A 22,376-nucleotide genomic window follows, 5' to 3' on the forward strand; every position below is an offset into this window, starting at 1 on the left:
TTCGATCTGTTCCCTGTAAACACAGGAATGCCATATCATCTTAGATCTGCTCCCTGTCGAATACGGAGATGCCAAATCTGTTGTTCTTCTCTTCGATATGCTCTCTGACAAAACAGAGACGCCAAATCTTCTATCTTCGATCTGCTCTCTGCCAATACAGAGACGCCAAATCTATTATCTTCGATCTGCTCTCTGCCAATACAGAGATGTCAAATCTGTTATCTTCGATTTGCTCTCTACCAATACAGAGATGCCAAATCATCTTAGACTTGCTTCAACGTAAACACGTGGAAGCCAAATCAGCTATGTCTTCGATCTGCTCTCCGCCGAATATAGATATGCCAAATCTGTCATCTTTGATCTGCTCTTTGCCAATACAGAGATGCCAAATCTGCTATCTTCGATCTGCTATCTGCCAATACAGAGATGCCAAATCATCTTAGACTTGCTTCAACGTAAACACGTGGAAGCCAAATCAGCTATGTCTTCGATCTACTCTCCGCCAAATACAGAAATGCCAAATCTGTCATCTTTGATCTGCTCTCTGCCAATACAGAGATGCCAAATCTGTTATCTTCGATCTGCTCTCTGCCAATACAGAGATGCCAAATCTGCTATCTTCGATTTGCTCTTTGCCAATACAGAGATGCCAAATCATCTTAGACTTGCTTCAATGTAAACACGTGGAAGCCGAATCAGCTATGTCTTCGATCTGCTCTCCGTCAAATACAGAGATGCCAAATCTGTCATCTTCGATCTGCTCTCTACCAATACAGAGACGCCAAATCTGTTGTCTTCGATCTGCTCTCTGCCAATACAAAGATGCTAAATCATCTTGGATCTGCTTCAGTATAAATACTTGAAGGTCAAATCTGCTATGCTTCAGCCTATTGCCCTACTACTTAGGGAGTTAAGGTACATCAATATTCATTGCCCCTTGAAGAACATAACCTGTATAATGCGTATGAATTCATGCCTAATGATTAGGATGCTATGATTGAAATGAGTCAAATGCTCCTAATTAAACCTGTTATAATGCAAAATGTTTATGAAAATAACTCCTATTTCGGACGTCATCACTCATTCATCTATCGAGCTTTCCACCTCGTTCTTCTCGACATATCAATCATACTCTGCTCATATGCCTCGAATCTTCTCCATCAATTTGGTCTACCATACCATTCTCCGAATGTTACGACCCACTGAAGATGTTTATGAAATGATCATTTCTTAAGATCAATATTGCTTAAAACGTCCAACCACCTTTTGGACTGAAGAAGAAAATCTCTCGAGTATCTCCAACCTATACATATGAGTATTCCTTAAACAATTGTCTTGTTTCAGTTTCTTGTATTATCTAGAAATTTCTAGAGTAATATGCAAAACTTCGTTTGTGAAGATATTTTAGTTCATCTATCATTATTTCAATGCAACACGTTTTATGAATAATGGGAGACAAATAAATTGATCCTGAGGATAATTATATTTGGACAAATTATTGGAAGGAATGCCAAAAGATTAAACTAAGAACATATCTTTGCGAAGAAAAACAATCCAAATATAGTAAATAGGACAGAAATTAGATGCCCCAGATATCGCCGCTTGAGCGTCTATACACCAGCTCCATGAAGACTTTCTTGAGTTCAAAATGTGTTTAAAAGATCCAAAGTAATTCGTTGATGCCTTGATATGTAACGTACTTCACTTCTCGTCGAATCCAGTATAGCAAGGTCATTGCATGACTTTCCAAATTTGAGCTACCCTTTCGGGTTTTCAACTCAAAACCCCTTTAGTCTTAAGGCGCCCTTTGCGGGTTTTCACCTTGGCTTCTCCATTTTTTCTTTTTTCTTTTTTCTTTTTTCTTTTTTCTCTTTTTTCTTTTTATTTTTTTCTCTTTTTCTTTTATTTTTTTATTTTTTTCTTTTTTTTGAAATAAAAGTCCCAAAGTGCCTTTTGCGGGTTTTCACCTTGGCTTCCTTTCTCCTTCAGACAAAGTACTCCTTGACCGAGTCCGAATTCACTGGATCAGATAAATTCTTCCTATCCATTTCTTGTCAAAATCAGTGTACCTCTAGAGAAAGCCCTCTTCGCAACATATGACCCTTTCCAATTCGGCATCCTTTTGTATGGGAAGAATATCTTTCAGCACAAGGTTTCCTTTATGAAATTCTTTTGGACGAACCTTCTTTGTCATAAGTCTGTGTCATCCATTTTTGGTACATTTTCTTAGGATGAATACTTTCAAGTTAAGTTTACTAGAGGTATTCAATTCTTGACTCCATCAAAGCTTGGAGGAAAAATCTTGATTCATAAACCTATGAGAAAGGGATTGCCCCAGCAGCAGTCCTGGCTGTTGTTTGTCAAACCCTACAAAAATATGGTTCAATGATTCTCAGCAGACAAGAATGAAGTTGCTGACTTTATCCTTCAACCTGGAAAGCTGAGGTACAGAGATTACTCCCGGAGCATACATCCCACCATGACTCGATGGTGTTTCTGAAGCATCCCTAATCTTCATAAATTGCCCCCAACTGTGAAGATGCCAAATGAGTGTAGCAAATAATAGCCACAAAAAATATGGCTGTGGTGCTCCTTTGATACATATAGGATAGAGAATGAACAAACTCTTGCAGATCATCAGCCAAAAACCCAGCCTAGTCTAAGAAAACATGATAGTGGGTCTACCTCATGATTTCAATCATTCCAGCATGGGTATCAAGGTAAAAATCATTGTTCTTTGGATGGCATACTTTGTTGTCAATGACAGTACCATGTAGCACATTGTCAGGAGATCCTTGCTGAAAAAAAAAACTTGGTATGATGGTTTTTCGTACAATAATAACCACAATCTTTAGGGTTCCACTTCTCGTCAAGGAACTTGCAAACCTCAACAACTTGATCAAAACTTGATTGAATTGAGACTCGCTAACCCCATCCCTGAAAATAATGATTTCATCAAGTTTTCTCTTCCCTGAACTTGTATAGAAGTCTAAGAGAGCTTCCTTCATGATACCGTCATCCACTTTGTTAGAAACTAGTTTTGAAGAAAGAATCTATCATTTTAAGCTTCAGAGACTGCATACGGCCTGATGCCCCATAGCTAGAAATCAATGGCCACCGCCTGGAGCTAACCATCGCAGCTATTGACGGCACATCAGATTGCTCAGGAAAGCCAAACAATGCATCTATTCCAAGGATGATGGTTGGAACCTTTGAAACAACTGGAATTGCAGTTGTTTGCCCCAGCGTAAGCATAGAGAGTAGGCGGTAGTTTCTTATGCCAATTTTTACCAGTCTCGGTCATCTTCTGTAATTTGTTTTTTCTTCTTTTTCTTTTATTTTAGCAACCTTTGTTGTACTGTGGTATGGCGCATTATCTTTGAAAAGACCGCAAACTTTTGGCATTGTGCAGTTATATATAATCTTTTTCCCTTTTTTTTTTTTAAATGGATGACTTTTGACTTTGTAATATTGGCATATGAAGCTATCTCCCCCTCTTAATGGAGTAATTGACGTCCACAAAGATGAGTCATTGTCAGCTTGAAACTTTTGACGAGCTCGGGCCCATAACATACATGCCCCATAAGTCTTGACTCCTTTAAATTTGGCATTCATTGTACAACTGATGCGATCCCTTTCCATGGTCGACCAACAGTGCCCCAAAACCTCATGTTTATCCTGGCAATTGCAAATCCTCCTGCATGCGTTTTTGGACCATATTTTTGAATTCCCATAATAGTCTCAACAAGGTCTTGTCTTGTCTCCTCAGCTAATTCCAATTTTGCAATCTTTCCTTCCTTTAAGGCTATATTTCCTACCACCACTTCATGGGGTATAAACCATTTTCAACAAATTCAGAAACAAGTCACAATTTCTGTCACCTTCAAAGTACTGAGATTCCTCTAAACACATATCGCACTCAAAAGGAACTCTGAATCTGTAGTATCGTTGCCCGTGTCATTGATATCTAGGGATCTATGATAAGCACACAAAAGAATATACAAGGAATAAATGAATTCAAAAATGACTATTTACATGAAATGAAAATTTATAAAGAATGCCAAAGGTCAAAAGAATCAGAATAAAAGAGTATTTACTCGGTTAAATAATAAAAGTATGTTTTATTGAAAATAAAAATGTCTGAACATGAGCCCACTTCTCAAAAAAAATCTCATTACTCCTAGGCTTTAGAGCAATAAGATCGTTTCGAATATTACTCCGTAAAATTCCTAAAGATTACTGTGAAGTTGTTCTCAGTCCAATTGTTTAAAGAACTTCCGGTTCGTCAGTATGAATGCCCTCAAGGTTTCTTTGTTCAGTCCCTTCCTCATTGATGATTTTCATTTCCAAACACCCCCTTCTCCGGGTAAGCTATCCCTCTTGACACAAAAGTCAGGGATATGTAAGGGAACATCATTAATTCCCATTCAACTTCTTTTTCACTCAGCTGTGACCCTCTTCTCTCTCTCTCTTTTTCTTTCTCTTTTTGTTAACTTTAACTAATTAGAGTCTTTTTATAATTTTGAATGCAAATGATGCGATGAGATGCTATTAGATGCAAATGCATGAATGCAAAAGGATATCGATTCTGATTCAGTTTCATTTTAGAAAACGTTATTTAAGGAACAAAAATCTTTTCATAAAACGAATTAAAAATACGCTTTCGCCCGTAGGCCCAGAGTCTTAACCCTATCTAATAACAAAGCTAACTTTCGACCACGATCTGACTGTAGCTCATATTGGTGCTCAACATGCTTGCCCTTTCTACCAGTATCTGTAAATGATCAGCTATCTCTTGAATTTGAATTACGGCTTCACCTATGAGGTAAGCTCTACAGCCAAAGACACCTCCTCCAATGTCTGTGAAGTTGCTCTGATTACCTTGAAAGAAAGATTGGCGAACAAGTAGGCATTCCAGCTTCGCAGCATACTGCCTTAAAATGATATCAAACATCCTCAGCGCTTCTTGAGAGTATTTAAATTTCTGCCTCCATAGAACATTTCGAATTGCTTGCATGGGTATCTTCGCAACATAGCTAATCTCCACTTTAAAGGTCTTTAAACGATACGATCTTCTTTAATCTCTTTCTTTCATGCTCATTTGGGCCGTCCCGGCCATCAGGGCTTGCATTTCCATTATTTCTGATAAGTACAACATCCTAGAGTACCACAGTAAATTCCAGCTTGTTGTTTGGTAGCGGTCCTATAGTAAGTAAGCCTTTCTATCATCATAAGCAAAATTCTTTCCATCCAATTCAATTTTGTAGGTCTTAAACCCTTACCATCCACGAGGTGACTATCTTCATCTGTAATGGTAGAAGTGTCCATCAGTACTCCCTACGCTCACCTTGAATTGTTCATCTATCTTCATGTCAAGCAAATACTGTAATTCCCCATAACTGTTGTAGAACAACTGCTCGGCTTCGTTACTCTATTAATCCCATATTTCCTTTAACTCTTGGAGGTTATTTTGCATCACACTAATGAGAGTGTAGTCCCATAATTCGGATGTGTATCCTTCGATGACACTATTTCCTTTTTCTATCTAGGTTTTCTCTGACCAAGCACAAACGAAAGAGTTGTCCTCTACTTTATTAAGATATTCGTTCCCTATTACAAAACTTTCTAACTCAGAAATCGAACCTTGAATCGACACCTTTTAATGATAAATGACATGCAATGATAGAAAAATAAGAAAAACAAGTCAGTGTCACATATATAAAAAAATATAATAAATAAGAACTTATAAAGGTAGGCACTAAAGGTCATCATCATATTACCTGGGGCAAACACTTAAAGTTCACTATATGTAGTTCGGTTCTAAAGCAATGGTACCTGAACCAGCAGATTCCTCGATCCTCACCAATTATAGGCTCATATAGACCAAGTTCGGTTCAGGGGGACACATTTCCCTATGGCCATGCGGAGATGAAAATTTCACGAAGACAGGTACGGATGTATCCCAGAAGCAATCCACTAGCCCATGCGAAGGTGAAAACCTCACGAAAGCATAGCTTCTCACTCCCACTTAAGGGTGTGACCACAACGGTCATGCAAATGCAATGTGTGCGTAAACAATAACAAACATATGCAACTAACACATGTAAAAATGACATATTTTAAAAATTTTCCAAATTTCTGACATTAAGACAAAAAATAATCAATTTTCGGCTTGACTCTCTTATAGGTCCCCAGCAGAGTCGCCAAGCTGTCGAAACCATTTTTTTAAAGGGGTTTGAAAAATGGGGTTCGACTTTTTGAAAAATGAAAATAGGAGTCGCCACCAACCTTTTTAGGTGTGATTGGATCACCTTTATAAAACATTTTGGTCTACAAAATTCAAGAAAATAGGTTCGAGAGTCGGTTACACACAAGGAATGATTAGCACCCTCGTAACGCCCAAAATTGGTACCGAATTGATTATTTATTGTCCTAATGTCGAAAATTTGAAAAGATTTTAAAACTTGAATAATTTAAAGTTGAAACTTGAGATTCCTTTGTTCCGAAAGTATACAAACATTACATCCAACATGTTAGGACATGATGTTTTAAATCCTCGTAACTAAAATTATCTCATGATTTTGAAAATTTATTAAAAGGATATTTGGTTATTTAGTCAAACGAAAAATCGCAACCCAGCATGTTAGGGCACTATTTCCCAAATTTCTAAACACCAAACATTGCCTTATTTAAGAAAAACTTTTTCAATTAAATAAAATATATTTTTTAAAATAATGAATAATATAGAATTTAATAAAAAATAGTTTAATATAATACTAAAATTATTAAAAAAATAAAATATAAAAGAGAATTAAAAATCAAGGAAATAGGGATTAAATCAAAATTAAAAAAAAGGTTGAAAACAAAAATGAACAAAGAATAAATAAGAACAAACCATAGAAAATAAGAACGCAAGAGGGAGAGAAATTTGAGTGAATGCTCTTAAGAATTCTTATTGCTTCCCAAAACTCAAGTGATTTACAATGAAGGGAGAGGCCTCTATTTATAGATGAGCCTCCCCAAATCCAACGGTACAGATCAATTACATCAACGGTTAAGATTAAAGGATATCTACAAATTAAATCTCCAAGATTATAAGATCATATCTTCAAGATTGCATATCATATCTGAGATTGCATATCATATCTAAGATTGTATCATGTCTAAGATTGCATATCATATCTAAGATTGCATATCCTTAAAGATTATATTTTCATATGAGTCAAGCTTATAGATGGACCTTAAATTTTTTCAAGTAATGGGCTATTCCGATTGGGCCAAATTATATGTTTGTAATTTTGGACTGAACTTGGACTTCATTTTTTGGGGGGTTTATTATTTTTGTTTTTTGGACTTATTTCTGGGCCCGGACAAAATTGAGTGTCTACAAATATCTTGATTTTTGAATTAAATATTCTTTAGTAAAAGAATATACAATCAACCCTCTCTATAATGTTCCATTTGTCTGTCCAAATTTTGGATTTTATAGAGAGGTGGTTGTTATACACATATAGCAACATTAAAGACACTTAAACAACATTCGAGATTTTAAATTTTTATTTTTAAATTAAAATTATAATTTATTAATAATATTAATTAATTAGATTTAAACTATATCTTTAATAAAACTTACAAATGTGATTTCATTTATTAAAATATTATTAACATATTCTTATATAAAATTAAACATTTTTATTCGAATAATACTTAATAAAAATTGTTATTTTTATTTCACTTAGAAATAGAACTAATTTTACTAAAATTTAATACAGAGACTTATAGAGAAGTAATTTTATAAAGAGTATGTTTCTTACTTTATGGTTATTGTTTATGGTTATTGTTGTTGTAGGTGAAAAATTGTTATAGAATAAAAAGAAAACATAAAAAATTGCTCTACAACAAACTTAGCAGTTATAGTAAAAGGTTGTTATAGAAGATGGTTGTTATGGAGAAGGTTAATTGTACATTTTGCACATGATGAATGTGTTGATTTAATTATAAATTAAGAACAAATTAAAGAAATTATATACACACCAGTAAAGTTTGATATAATTTCACAATGCAAAATTATACGAGCTAATAATTTTAATTATCTTATTTTAAAATTTTTTAAAGGATTCCTAATCTTAAAAAGAAAAGTATTTGGCTTCATTTATTTTATTCAAATATACTAGAAATTGGACTAAGTTGGATAAAAGTGATGGAAATGGAATGATTATAATTAATTTTAATGTGGTTAAGAATTGTGTACACAATTGATGCCAACTATTTCTTAGATAATATCTGAAAGCATGTTGTAAAATGGAATGTTTGGACATGTTAAACTATGGATCAATTATATTAATAATCCCTAATTTAAGGAAACGAATATCGGAACAAATAATTTTGTTTGATTAGTAGTACTATCAATCTTATTATTAGACATGGATAATGGGGATTCAATTTTTAATTAGTAATCTCTAATTTTGAAATTTAATGAATAAAAAAGTTATCGTTATGTGTTCGTGATACATTAGTAAAACTCATTCCAAAATTAATTTTATAAAGTTTAGTGAGATTCATTACTAGAGGATGAGTTCGAATACTCTTAATAAAGTCCATTACCTATTATTGTAGTATTCAAAGCAATGAAGATGTTAAATGAATTCTGCCTAAATACACATAAAAAGTGATGTCGCTTCAACAAAAAAAAATTGTGATCTTTCTTATAAATGTTTATGATAAACAAGATAAGTACATGATTAGAGTAGTGCTAAAAGTAAATAACCACTAATAGATAAATATTATGTTCTATATTTCCACTTTTAATACTAAAAGTTGTGGTTCAATCTTTGGACCCCAACAAATTCGTTAGAATTCTAAATTACATTATTAATTGATGATTCAAATTAAAAGATATCATCTTATATGCATAATATTTGTTAATATAGTTACTAGTGGGGTACTATTAGTAGTTTATAATGTTGGTATGTACTAATATTTTATTATCTAGAAAAATCAAGTATATTATAATTATTTATAAATAATTATGTTGTATAGACGTAACTTTTGTACGTAAAGTCATCTAGTTGACTTATAAAACAACACAACCCTATAAAAGAATAACTCATTAAAAGATTTGTCATTATGAAAGGGTATCTTAGGCAAAGATATATCTATTTGATATATATGTGAATGACTTCTCTATTAATCATTTTCATTATTTTGCTTAGAGTGTCGAGTACTTTTTTATATTTTGAAAGCATGTTAAAGTCTTAAAGAAAGTGTTATATACATCTCAAATCGACATATTTTACTGATATTAATTTTTTTTCAATTTTCTTTTTTATTTTCTAATACATACTAACAATAATTTCGGAATTGGCTTGATCTAAATCGGTCGATCGAATTGGGAATTGACTGATAAACTGATTCAATAATAGATTAAAAAAAAACTGATTAAAATGCCAACTGGTTAAAACTAACTTTAGATCATGAAACGAAAACCAGATAAACCAGTAAAAAATCAAAGCCGTTTCTGCATTTTGACAATAAAAAATAATTTTAAATACATAAACAAAAGCCAAAAGGCTTTAAGGGTAACACTATCGTCTTGCTGTGTCTATTGTTGCTCCATTGCCGTTGGCAACAGTCTGCTGTCTTCTTGTTGCCGCCGGCCAGCCACTATTTCAATCTGCAGCCACCTGCCGCTGCTTCTAAAATCCAATCAAAAGTAGCCAAAAAGAAGAGATGAAAACTGAAAAGAAAGTTTGTAAGACAAAAAGATGAAAAGAGTCAAGGCGGCAGGGCATGAAACCGAATTTGGACGCAGATGTGTGCTAGTTTGGCTCAAGATTTCACCAGTAATTTAGCTCCACTAAAATTTTTGTCCAAGTTATATTTTAAGTTGGGCTCATTTTAGTAATTATATTATTTTATATTATTAAATAGTGAACTGGTTGAATCAATTACTGAATCGATTGAATTAAAAATTAATGGTTTAATCTGTTCGATCAATTATCTAATTCGAGAAACATACTACACCTTTTAAAAAAACAATTCACTTTTTAAATCCAAATTCTAGAGTATACAAATTTCACTGAGAATATGTCACTTAGCTTTCGGAGTATATAGATTCTACTCATAATATATGAAGTAATTTTGATAAGATTTAAAGTAACTAAATTATTGCAAAATTTTATAAAATATATTTAAAAATATAAATAGAAAAATTCAATATAAAAAGGTTTTAAAGATTTTAAGGAGTTGAATTTTGAATTTGGTTTGATTTGAAAATAAATTAATATAATAATTTTATATTTAAGTATATAATACATTAATGTTGTGAATAATATAAAATTAACATGGATCTTATTACATTTCATATTTGGTTAATTATTAATTTTTTATCAAACTATAGAGTAAATATTTGAATATTAAAATATACTTAAAGTATAATTTCCATACTTTTTATAAATTTAGTCTTCGTACTTTTAATTTTAGAAATTCAGTCCTCTCTTTTCTAAATTTAAAATTCAAATGCTATTGTTAACACTATTAAGTTCTTGTGTTAAATTCACCAGGTGACATTTTAAAATTAAAAAAAAATCACTTAATAATCATGTAATAAATAAAAAACATTGCAACAAACTTGAATTTAACAAAAAATTTAATAGTGTTAAAAACTTTTAAAAGGTACATCAACATTTTGATCAAAATAAAATATTTGGGCTAACCAATGACATTATAAAAAAAATTGTGGCACTAAATTATGTCAAAAGTTAAAGTATGAAAATTGAATCTTAAATTTGAGTGTAGCATAGGAATCAAAATTGAAATTTGACCATTATTATATAATTTTAAATTCAATTATAGCATAAGAACTAAAATTGAAATTTAACCATGATTTTTGTATAATGCAATAAAAAGAAAAGGAAAAACAGAAAAAGAGAAAGAGGCCAATCCTATTACGCTTCATGTTGGGTTAGTTATTAATTATTTTTGGGTCAAATTGTAGATTAAATAATTGAATATTAAAATATACTTCAAGTCTCAGTATTTTTGTATATTTGAAACTTAATATTTGTACTTTTATTTTTAGAAATTTAGTCCTCTATTTTTAAATTTTGAAATTGTGTTCAATTGTTAACACCATTAAATTATTCTATTAAATTTGTTGGTGTAATTTTTGATATAAAAAATAACTCACTTAGTAGCCATGTAACAAAAAAATGACATTGTAATGGACTAAAATTTAATAAATAATTTTAATTGTATTAATAACTCTTAAAAGTTAAATAAGCAATTTAATCAAAACAAAGTATTTGGGCTAATCAATAACATTGTAAAAAAAATTGAGGTACCAAATTGAGGTACAAATTATTTGGGCTAATCAATAATAGGGATCAAAATTGAAATTTGACTATTATCATATAATCTATATTTTGCGTGTAACATAAGGACTAAAACTAAAAATTTACCCTTTTCTATAAAATGAAAAAAGAGAGGTTATTCCACGTGTCAATATCACGGGTCCCACGCAATGGAGCTTGCAACCAAGGCACACTTGGATTATCCATCTTGTTCATAAGGGCCATTTGGCCTAACATGGCTGACCCACTACTTGGAGAGATTGAATGCCTATCTACATAGCCCGATGAATATGGAAAGTAACTTATATTTTACCATGGTGAACATTTGTAATCCTAAGGGATAAGATTTTATAGAGTTTAAATCCCTTAGGACTCTTATATTGTAGATAGACTCTAATCTTGACTGTCGATGTAATTTAAACTATGTCGTTGGATCTAGGGGAATTCAACTATAAATAGAGGCATTCGCCTTTATTTATAATCATTTCATTCATAGTTATTGAATATATTTGAGTGCATTTACTCAAACACCTTGTGTGCATTGTTTTCTTGTAGCTTATTCAGTTCTTTTATTGCTTCTTTGTCATTGAGTTTGCTTTTGTTTTATTTCGGTGCCTTAGAGAATTCCCTTTGTGAATTCTCATCTTTTGAGAGTTAGGCTAACTTAGGTAGATTTGAAGCAAAGAAATTGCCCGAGGTTGCAGTTTTCTAGACTAAAGTTCTAAACTTGTAACAGTTGGTATTCGAGCCAAGGTTTAAAGGTCCCAGTTGATATGACGAAAGAAGTAGATGATCAAGCTGAGCCTAGGGAGACCCATGAAAGGGGTAGGAAAGTTAGCAGATCGAAGGATATAATGTCGGCTTTGGAAAGTCGAGTAATCAATCTTAACGAATCTATGAGTGATGTGAAGGAAACACTTGAGGTAGTTGAGGGATGCTTCGATGAGCCAAACTTGATGAAAGAACAACTTAAGAAATATGTGGAGGAGATCCTTAGTTCCAATATGGATGCATTGCAAGCACTCCTCAATATCTCCATGGGAAAGTTGATAGAAAAGGATGAGGCTCTCAAAGCTGGGATGATAGCAATGAATGAAGAAAATGAACCCACAATGACGGCTTTGAACACAAAAATTAAAGAAGTCGAGGGCGAGCTCGTGCAGAGCTGCTATGGGTAAAAGAGTGTTAAGTCCGACACCAAACCATAAGATTGATGTTCGCATATGGTAAGGGATTGTCTGAAACTATTTGTGTTTTCTGTCATCAAGAGGGATGGTAAGCCAAAAAAAAAAAAGCACTGTTGAAGCTTAGTTCAATATTGAGTGGTGTCGAAGCCAAGAAAGGTCGTAAGAGAAAGGGGTCAATTATTGTGGACAACATTTTGGTTGACATAGGGTTGAATGCTTTTGTTGACACAGGTGCATCAGATTTGTTCATGTTTAAAGAGATTGCTTAGAAACTTGGTATTAAGGTTGAGAAGGTATCGATTTGGATCAAGACAATGAACTTGAAAAACATTCCAACAAAGAGTTTTGTAAAAGGAGTTTAACTTTAACTTGGCAACTGGATAGGTAAGGAAACCATTGAGGTAATACCACTTGATGATTATGACTTTGTGGCTGGATTAAATTTCCTTGACTGAATTAATGTGTTTCTTGTTCTATTTGTTAATTGTATGTATCTTGAATTTGTGTCATCAATGTGTGTTGCCAATTAAATGATATGAGGGTGTGGAAGCCAAAGTATTGCCAGCAATCCAGTCTACTAAGGTGGTGCGCAGAGACGAAGCATCTTACTTAAAAACCTTGAAAGTCGACGAGTTTATTGATCCCATTGATGAGATTTCAAATGAGTGATATAGTTATTACAATTTTTTTAAGATGTGATGCCTGCCGGGTTGCTCAAGAAGTTACCATCTAAGAGGGAGGTGAATCACAAGATTGAGTTGATGCCCAATATTGAGCCGCTGACTAGGGCTTCATATCAAATGTCTCTACTAGAGTTAGAAGAGTTGCAGAAATAGTTGAAAGAGCTTTTATATGTTGGGTTCATTAGACTATCTAAAGTCTTATATGGTGCACCAGTTTTGTTCTAAAGAATGCATGAAGGCCCTTGATATTGTACATAGATTAACGAGCATTGATCAATATCACTATAAAGAACAGGTATCCAATTCTACTTATTACATATTTATTTGATCAACTTGGTAGCACAAAGAGATTTACCAAGTTAGATTTGCGATTAGGGCACCACTAAGTCAGAGTAGCCAAAAGAGATAAGCCAAAGACAGCTTATATGATGCTTTATGGCTCGTATGAGTTCCTTATGACACCCTTTAGATTGACTAATGCCCTAGCGACATTGTTTACCTTAATGAATAAGGTACTTTAACCTTTTGTAGGTTGTTTTATGGTTGTTTATCTTGACCATATTGTGGTGTAAAATAATTCACTTAAAAAACATGTGAAGCATTTGAAGGAAGTGTTCTAATCCTTACAAGAGAATGAGCTTTATATCAAGGAGAAAAAATGCTCATTAGCTTAGCGCGAGGTACCGTTCTTAGGCCACATTGTGGGAGGTGGTAGAATTCGGATGGATGGGGGTAAATTTTAGGCTATTATTGACTGGAAGCAACCAACCAAGGTAACAGAGTTGTGGTCTTTTCTTGGGTTGGCAAATTATTATCGACGCTTCATTGAAGGCTACTCTAGAATCACCATACCCTTGATAGATTTGTTGAAGAAGGATAAGATGTGGGATTAGGGTTTTCAATGCCAAAAAGCCTTTGACCAAGTGAAACAAGTAATAACAAAGAAGCTCGTAGTTACCTTACTGGATTATTCTAAATTGTATGAGGTACGTACGGATGCATCAGACTATGTGATTGAGGGAGTACTAATGCATAGGCATCTGATTTCTTTTGAAAGTCAAAAGCTTAATGATACTGAGCAACGATACATGATTCAAGAGAAAGAAATGACCGCGATGGTGCATTATTTGTGCACATGGTATTTAAAGATAATGTTACAAATAGTTCTTTTTTGAATCAGAAAAAGTTGTCTCCCAAGCAAGCTCATTGATAGGTTTTTATGGAAAAATTTAATCTCATCGTAGAGTATAAGCCAAGGAAAGGCAATGCAGTGGCTGATGCATTGAGCCAAAAAATAGAGTTTGCAGCAATCAGTCAGCCTGATAGTGCTCTATTAGATCACATTAAAGAGAGATTGTCCAATGATCCCATAACTAAAACTTTGATTGAGCTTGCCAAAAAGGGGAAAATGAGACAATTTTGGCTTGAGGGAGATTTGTTGTTCACTTCAGGATATCATCTTTTTATGCCTTAGTATGGGATTTTGCGCAAGGAAATCATGAAAAGGTGTCATAATTCGAGCAGGGCTGGCCAACCAGGTATGGATTGCACATTGAATTTTTTAGAGGACTATTATTATTGGCCTTGCATGTGATGATATTGAGACCTATGTGAAAACTTATCTAGTATACTAGCGAGACAAGGTAGAGGTGAAAAATTTCGACCAATTTATTGCATCAATGACCCATTTCGAAACATCCATAAAAGAATGTAACTATGGAATTTATTATTGGTTTGCCTAAATCTGATGGGTTGCGAGTATTATTGTTGTGGTTGATAGATTTTCCAAGTATAGAACCTTCATTCCAGCAACCAATGAGTGCCTTGACTTGCTAAGGAGACAACTTGATACATGCATGGATGGGGTGAAATTTATTAAATTTCATTCACCAAAGCTACCAATTTTCAAGTTTGGGAAATCAGCAGACTTGTGATGACTTTTTGGATGAGATCCAGTCATTTTTGGGTTGAAAGTCTTCATAGTGTTTGAATATCTATCTCTTAGCTTGAAACGAACTTTAAATCACTCGATTTTGAGTTCGGGAGCTCAAGTTATGATTATTTTAATGAAGATTGCGTGAGCAAAATTCCTAGACGGGATTATGACGACAATTACGAGTTTCAAACTTTTAATTCGAGTTTAAATCATATTAGGTTCAGGTGTTAGGCTTAATTTTTATTATATATGAACTCAATATTGCATTTATCAGCTCTTATTATTTTATTATTTATTATTCTGAATTTTTATAATTATTAAGTAGTTTAAGTTATTTAAGAGTTTTATGTCAACAAGAAAATTTAGTTTAAAAGTACTTCCTATTTAGATTGATTAGATTTCTAGTATACTTAAAAGTTTTATTTAGATTTATTTAGCTAGCTTATATATAGGTCTTTGAATTGTACACAAATCATTCAATTCATTATTATTCAACTTCTCTTTGAGTTTTCTTTTCAACAATTTCTCTTGTTAGAAGAGTTTTAACAATCTTTTCAGATTGTGGAAATCATGTTCAAACTTTTTCTTGCCAAGTTTTCTTTCTTGGAGGGGAAATTAAAGCCACTTGAAGGGGGTTGTGGATTCTTCTTATTTCTAAGGCTCCTTAGGACTTCTTACACCTCGTTCCATCTTTTCCATCTACCTTCCTTATTTTCTTCAATTTTTTATCTGACTTGGATTCGTTTTTGTTTCAGTTTGTTTCAAAATCCAAGTTTCTTTTCGAACGTCTAGAGCTCTAATTCAAATACATGATTTGAACAAACTTTACGATCCGCTTCCACATTCATCTACCTCATTCCTTTTCAACTCATTTTTTCCTTAGACATGTGCTGGAATATTGAGGAGTTTCACAGTCTATTGTTAGTGATCGACACGGACGATTTACAGGTCGGTTCTGGAAAGAGTTATCCAAGTTGTTGAGGTTAAACTTGAACTTTTCCACTAGCATGCATCCACAAATTGATTGACAAACCGAGAGAGTAAATGCTTTATTGGAGACTTATCTTCGGCATTATGTGAGTACCACACAGAGGGATTGGCCAAAGTTGTTAGATGTGCCCAAATTTTCTTATAACCTGCAGCAGAGTAAGGCCATGAATTGGAGTCCATTCGAAATAGTGATAGGGCGACAACCATCACACCCAACATTGTTGTGACCCTGTAACGACCAAAAAGTCAGTGGTGTCAGAAATGATGGTTTTGGAACCCATTTTCCAATGACCGAATCCGTAAGTGTTATTAATTAATATTTACAAGTCAATTATAGTATTATATTAAATTTTAGTCTGACGAATTTGATGATTGGATAATTAGTTATGGTACAAGTGGATTAGCCCTAAAGTTAGTGGTATTGAAAAATGAGGTAGCGAGACCTCGTTTTTGTAAACTAGGCCCGTAAATATTTTTATTAAATATTTATGGAGTTATTATATAGGTGAATTGAATTTTGGATGGTAATTTCGTCGAGTTGGTGACTAATCTAAATTTTAAAAGTGATAAAAATTAATTTATATGGTTTTTAGTTAACTGAGGGTCCAATTGAGCAATTGGACCAACTTCTATATGCCAAACAGCGGTGGATTTAAGTTTTCATCAACTAACCTTGTTAATTAATATTAAAGTTAGTTAATTTGAGTTAATTAAGTTAATTTTAATTAAATAATAAATTAATTAACTATATATGTTAAAATTAAAAGAAAAAAAACCATTTCTCTTATCAATCTTTTTAATTCGTACAAAACAAAAAGGAAGAATATAGGGTTTAAGTGTGTTAACTTTGGTCTCTCAATTGGTAAGCAATTTCAAGTATGTTTCTTGTAATTTTTATATTTTTTAGGTATTGGGAGCTTGATTTAGCTAGCCCATGTACTAATTTGTGAAATTGTTAAAAGTTTTAAAAAGTTTTCATAGTTGAATATTTGATGAGATTGGTGTTAAATGGTTAGATTTTAAGCTTCAATATAAATAGGAACTAATTTGTAAAGTGAAAACTGTTAATTTTGAACATGGGAACTAAAGTGTAAATATTTTTGAAATTGACATAAAATTTATATAATTATAGATAATAGTGGGCTATAGAAGGACGAAATTGAGATTGAATTCAAAATGAAAGCTCAATTTTAAAAGTTTTGGTAATTGCGATTTTAAGGACTAAATTGAATAAAATGTAAAAATTTAGGGACATTCGAATAATGAAGTTGAGCTAATAAATGCTTATAATTGGATGAAATAATAGGGTCAGTGTAACACCCCTAACCCGTATCCATCACTGGAATAAGGTTATGAGGTATTATCGAACAACTTACAGCATACAACATACATTTCTCATTCATGAATTCATTATCACATAAACATCGATCAAACATAATTACATTGTCCCTTATAAGGCTTTATGAGACCATAAAACATGCTTGGAAGAGGTTTGGGACTAAACTGATAACATTTGTAAACTTTGGAAAAACTTAGAAAATTTTCATGCATACAGGGATCACACGCCCGTGTGACCAGGCCGTGTGCCTCATATGGCCACGGACACTCTTGTGTCACAGGCCGTGTGGAAAAAGGGCATACATACTGACTTGGGTCACACGGCTGGCCACACACCCATGTGCCATCCCGTGTGCCACACAAGACTAGTAGACATGCCTGTGTGTCTAAGCCGTGTAATTCACTGACTTGTTTTAACTAAGTTATAGCGGCACATGGTCGAGTCACACACCTGTGTACTCAACTGTGTGGGGCGAAATTAGGCTTGGTTTAAGCCACATTTCTCACCCTATCGAAGCATACCTAAATCACATCATTTTGTACCATTTCAATACATTTATAGGCAGCCAAAACATGCTATTTCATATGCATTTCATGCCATTTAAAATCTATTCATTCAACAACCAATTCATCATCTTAAAACCAAGCCACAACATGCCATAACAAACATGCCAAAACACAAGGCAATTTATACATCACATATCACTTACCAAACTCATAAATTAAGCCAACCTAATTGGCCAAATACACACCAACATTTACATCATTTACAAGCCAACTCTCATGGCTAGTATCATAACTCAAAACATATCATCATAACACTAGCCTATACATGTCATATACCATATTTACAAAGCATCAAAAGTACCAACAAGTTGATCGATAGTGTGACGATGTTTCCTGATGATCCCCGAGTCTGAGTTAGCTTTGATTATCTATAAAACAGGGAAAGAACACACAAAGTAAGCTTATAAAGCTTAGTAAGCCATAAACAAATAAATTATCTTGTGAAACAACATCATTCCCATCACATAGACAAATTATGAATAAGCACTTATAAATTCACAAACCTTTCTCATTGTATATCTATTCAAGAAACACATGTAAATTCAAAAAATACTTCTCTTTTTAATACTCGTATGAATCTCGAACGTACCTGTATCACTTAATTCAATTACACAATCTTTCTTGTCTTGACATTTCCCATTAAACCTTTTAGAATCGTTAAGGATACTCGAAAAGTCACATATAGCTCACACAATGCCATATCCAGATATGGTCTTACATGTTATCACATATCGATGTTAATAGCCCAGCTATGGTCTTACACAAAATCAAATAATGATGCCAATGTCCCAGACATGGTCTTACATGTAATCACATAACGATAATCCTAATGTCATGACACCTATATCCTATATTATTCTTGAGGTTCGTACGGGACTTTCAGATATTGTAACCCTGTCAATTTTGCTCGTATTTGATCATTAGATATTCAATGCAGTTCAATGAAAAATAAACATATATAGTTCAATTTAAAGACATTTATTTAGATATGAACTTACCTCATATTCGCGATAGACGGATCGGATCAACTATTCGATAACCTTTGATTTTCCCCGATCTAAATTCAATTTCCTTCTTTCTTGATCTTAATCAAGAACAATAAGGGTCGAACCCTAAAACAACACCTTTGGCTTATTTTCTTTTGATTTTCGGTTATAGATGAAGAAAATAAAGATGAAAATGGTGTTTGTTTTATTTATTTTACTTAATAACCAAATTACCATATTAACCCTTAATAATAAAACATTTAAATCATCTAATAAAAGGCCATCTATGTCAAATTTCACTATCAATGGTCTAATAACATCCTTTCATTTAATAAATCATAGAAATTAAACACCTTTAACAAGTAGAATGCAACTTTTTCATTTTACACCTTTAACACCTTTAACAAGTAGAATGCAACTTTTTCATTTTACACGATTTAGTCCCTTTTTTTTCAAATTGAGCAATTAAACGATAAAATTAGCTCACGAAATTTTCACACATACATGCTATCATGTTGAAAACACATAAAATAATATTAAAATAATTTTTGACCTCAGATTTTTGGTTCCAAAACTACTATTCTGATTTAGCTAAAACCGGGTTGTTACAGTCAGAATTGATAAATTGAATTGAATTTTTGAATAGACTAAAAATTAGACCAAATCGAAGATAATGGAGGAAATGGTAAAATTTGCTGATTAGTCCTTAGAGAGTTGTTTGTTGTTGTTTTGACCAAGTAAATTCATATGGTATATTTGTGTTAAATTGTTATGTGTCTAAAATTATAATTGTAAATATGTTTAATTGAAATTTAGATTGTTTACGATTTGGTACAAAAGGTGAGATATGGGCTAAATCATAAAAAAATGACAATTTGACTGATAAATTGAATATAATGAATTGCAATCTGAGATTAATTAGTGGAATCAAACCAAATTTATATGATATGTTTAATCTTCGAGATAGAGGACTAAATGGAATAAATTTAAAAAAATTGTATATTGCTGCAATTGCAAAATTGACTTTATGTTAAGATGAATTATTTTAACGCCCCTAACCCGTATCAATTGCCGGAGTAGGGTTATGAGGCATTACCGATCAATAGACAACATTTAGCTTACATTTATTAACCTCAAGCATTCATTCTCATATATCATTCAAAACAATCACATTGTCCCTTATAAAGGCCTACGAGGCCTTAATCATGCTTTAGAAGTGGATCGGGACTAAACTAATAATATATAAAAAAATTTGAAAAACTTATAATTTTTTCAATCATACAAGGGTCACACGCTCGTGTGCTCACACGGCTAGTAGACACGCCCGTGGCTGTGTGGAAACAGGGCATACATACTGACTGCATCACACGGTCGAGGACACACTCGTGTGCCAAGCCGTGTGAAAACTGGAGAGTATACTGACTTAGGTCACACGGCCAACCACACACTCGTGTGTCCAGTCCGTGTGTCCTACGAAATGGCCACACACGACCGTGTGCTAGGCCTTGTGCCATTTAGGGGGTATACTGACTTATACCACATAGCCTGTCACACGCCCGAATGTGAGATCGTGTGGAGCATACTGACTTAAATTCAATTTCAAAACTAGGGAACACACGGCTGTGTAACCTAACCGTTTGTCACACACGACTGAGATACACGCACGTGTCTCTGCTAGTGTGGACAAAAATAGGCCATTTACAAAGCCAATTTGCCACCCTTTTTGCACATACCTAAGTAAATTCAATTGGTATCATTTTAAGTCACAAATATGCAGCCAAAGTTATCAACCAATTCATAATCATACCATATCCATTACAACTAAATTCAATACTCAATTCTATACCATTTACCTATTCAAATACCAAACAATTTAACTTTCTTTCCTAAGCATAATTCACATGTACAATTCATTTAGCAAAACCAATCCAAACGTGCATAACCATTTCAATCCCATTCATTCATTATAGGTCTATTTCCAAACATACATAACAATTTCAATCCCATTCATTCATTATAGGTCTATTACCAAACATTAAAAGTATAACTATTTTCACATTCATAAGCATCATCAAGTTTAACATCTTATGCCAACTCAAATGACCAAAATTACATATCCATCAAATATACCAAAATGACTCAAGCCTATACATGCCATATACCATATATACATAACTTCAAAAGTACCAAAATAGATGATCGATAGTGCGATGAAGTCTCTGATGATCCCCAGATCTAAGCTAGCTTTGCAGAACTATAAAACATCAAAAATTAAACAAAGTAAGCTGTAAAGCTTAGTAAGTTCGTATGTGAAGTGAAATAATCACAATATTCATATAGTAATTCAAAATAGATAATATCATCAACATTTAAAGCATAAATTCATAAGTTATCATAGAATTTATTCATATCCTCATTCATGAGTTCTCACATTCATATATCTCGATACTTGAATAGTTTTTCGTACATACCTGTACTGATACATTTCTATTTCTCATCAATATTCTTATCAAACCGCTCCGATTTATAAGTGCTTACAATACAAGTTCATCGATTTTCTGATGCCATAGTCCAACTATGGTCTTACACATACATTGCCAAGGCCCTGCCGTGGTCTTTTGTTCACATGCCATAACTCAGTTATAGTCTTTTTATTCGATTTGCCATAGCCCAACCATGGTCTTATTCGGCAACTTGCCTTATTCTACTCGTACATTTCATTTACTATCTCAACAGTTATCCAATAGAATAATTACTATCTCAATTTCATCCATCAAACAAATTGATACACAATTAAGTTCAATTATACGAACTTACCTCGTATTCGAAATTTTCGCATCGAGGCGAATACTCAATAACCTTGTTTTTCCCCCGATCTAAATCTGAATTCTTTATTTCTTGATCTTAATCAAGCTATGTGTGTGCCGAACCATAAATGAGAAAAATGGCTTCTTTTTCTTCTTCAATATTTGGCCAACATGAGAAAGATGAACTCAAAATTGATTTTTTTTATTTAACACATTATAATTATGCTAATTACCATTATAACCTTAATGAAAAACCATTTAAAATATCCATTAAATGTCCAAAAATGTCCATTAGCACTAAAATGGTCTAATTACCATTTAAGGCCATCATATTTAAAATCCGAACCTATTTGACACCTTTAGCAAGTACAATGCAACTTTTGCATTTTATGCGATTTAGTCCTTTTTCTCAAATTGACTAATTAAACGATAAAATTAATTTACAAAATTTTCACACATATCAAATAACATGCTGTAAATACAAAAATAATATTAAAATAATATTTTAGCCTCGAATTTGTGGTCCCAAAA

At 33.0% G+C, this 22,376-nt stretch overlaps 1 pseudogene; it reads right to left on the bottom strand.

Moving 5' to 3' along the window:
• Positions 1-2,422: 2,422 nt before the first annotated feature.
• LOC108489022 (protein argonaute 4-like) lies at positions 2,423-3,255 on the bottom strand (annotated as a pseudogene).
• Positions 3,256-22,376: the final 19,121 nt, after the last annotated feature.

Source organism: Gossypium arboreum, chromosome 7 (genome assembly GCF_025698485.1).
Source record: "Gossypium arboreum isolate Shixiya-1 chromosome 7, ASM2569848v2, whole genome shotgun sequence".
Lineage (NCBI taxonomy): Eukaryota > Viridiplantae > Streptophyta > Magnoliopsida > Malvales > Malvaceae > Gossypium > Gossypium arboreum.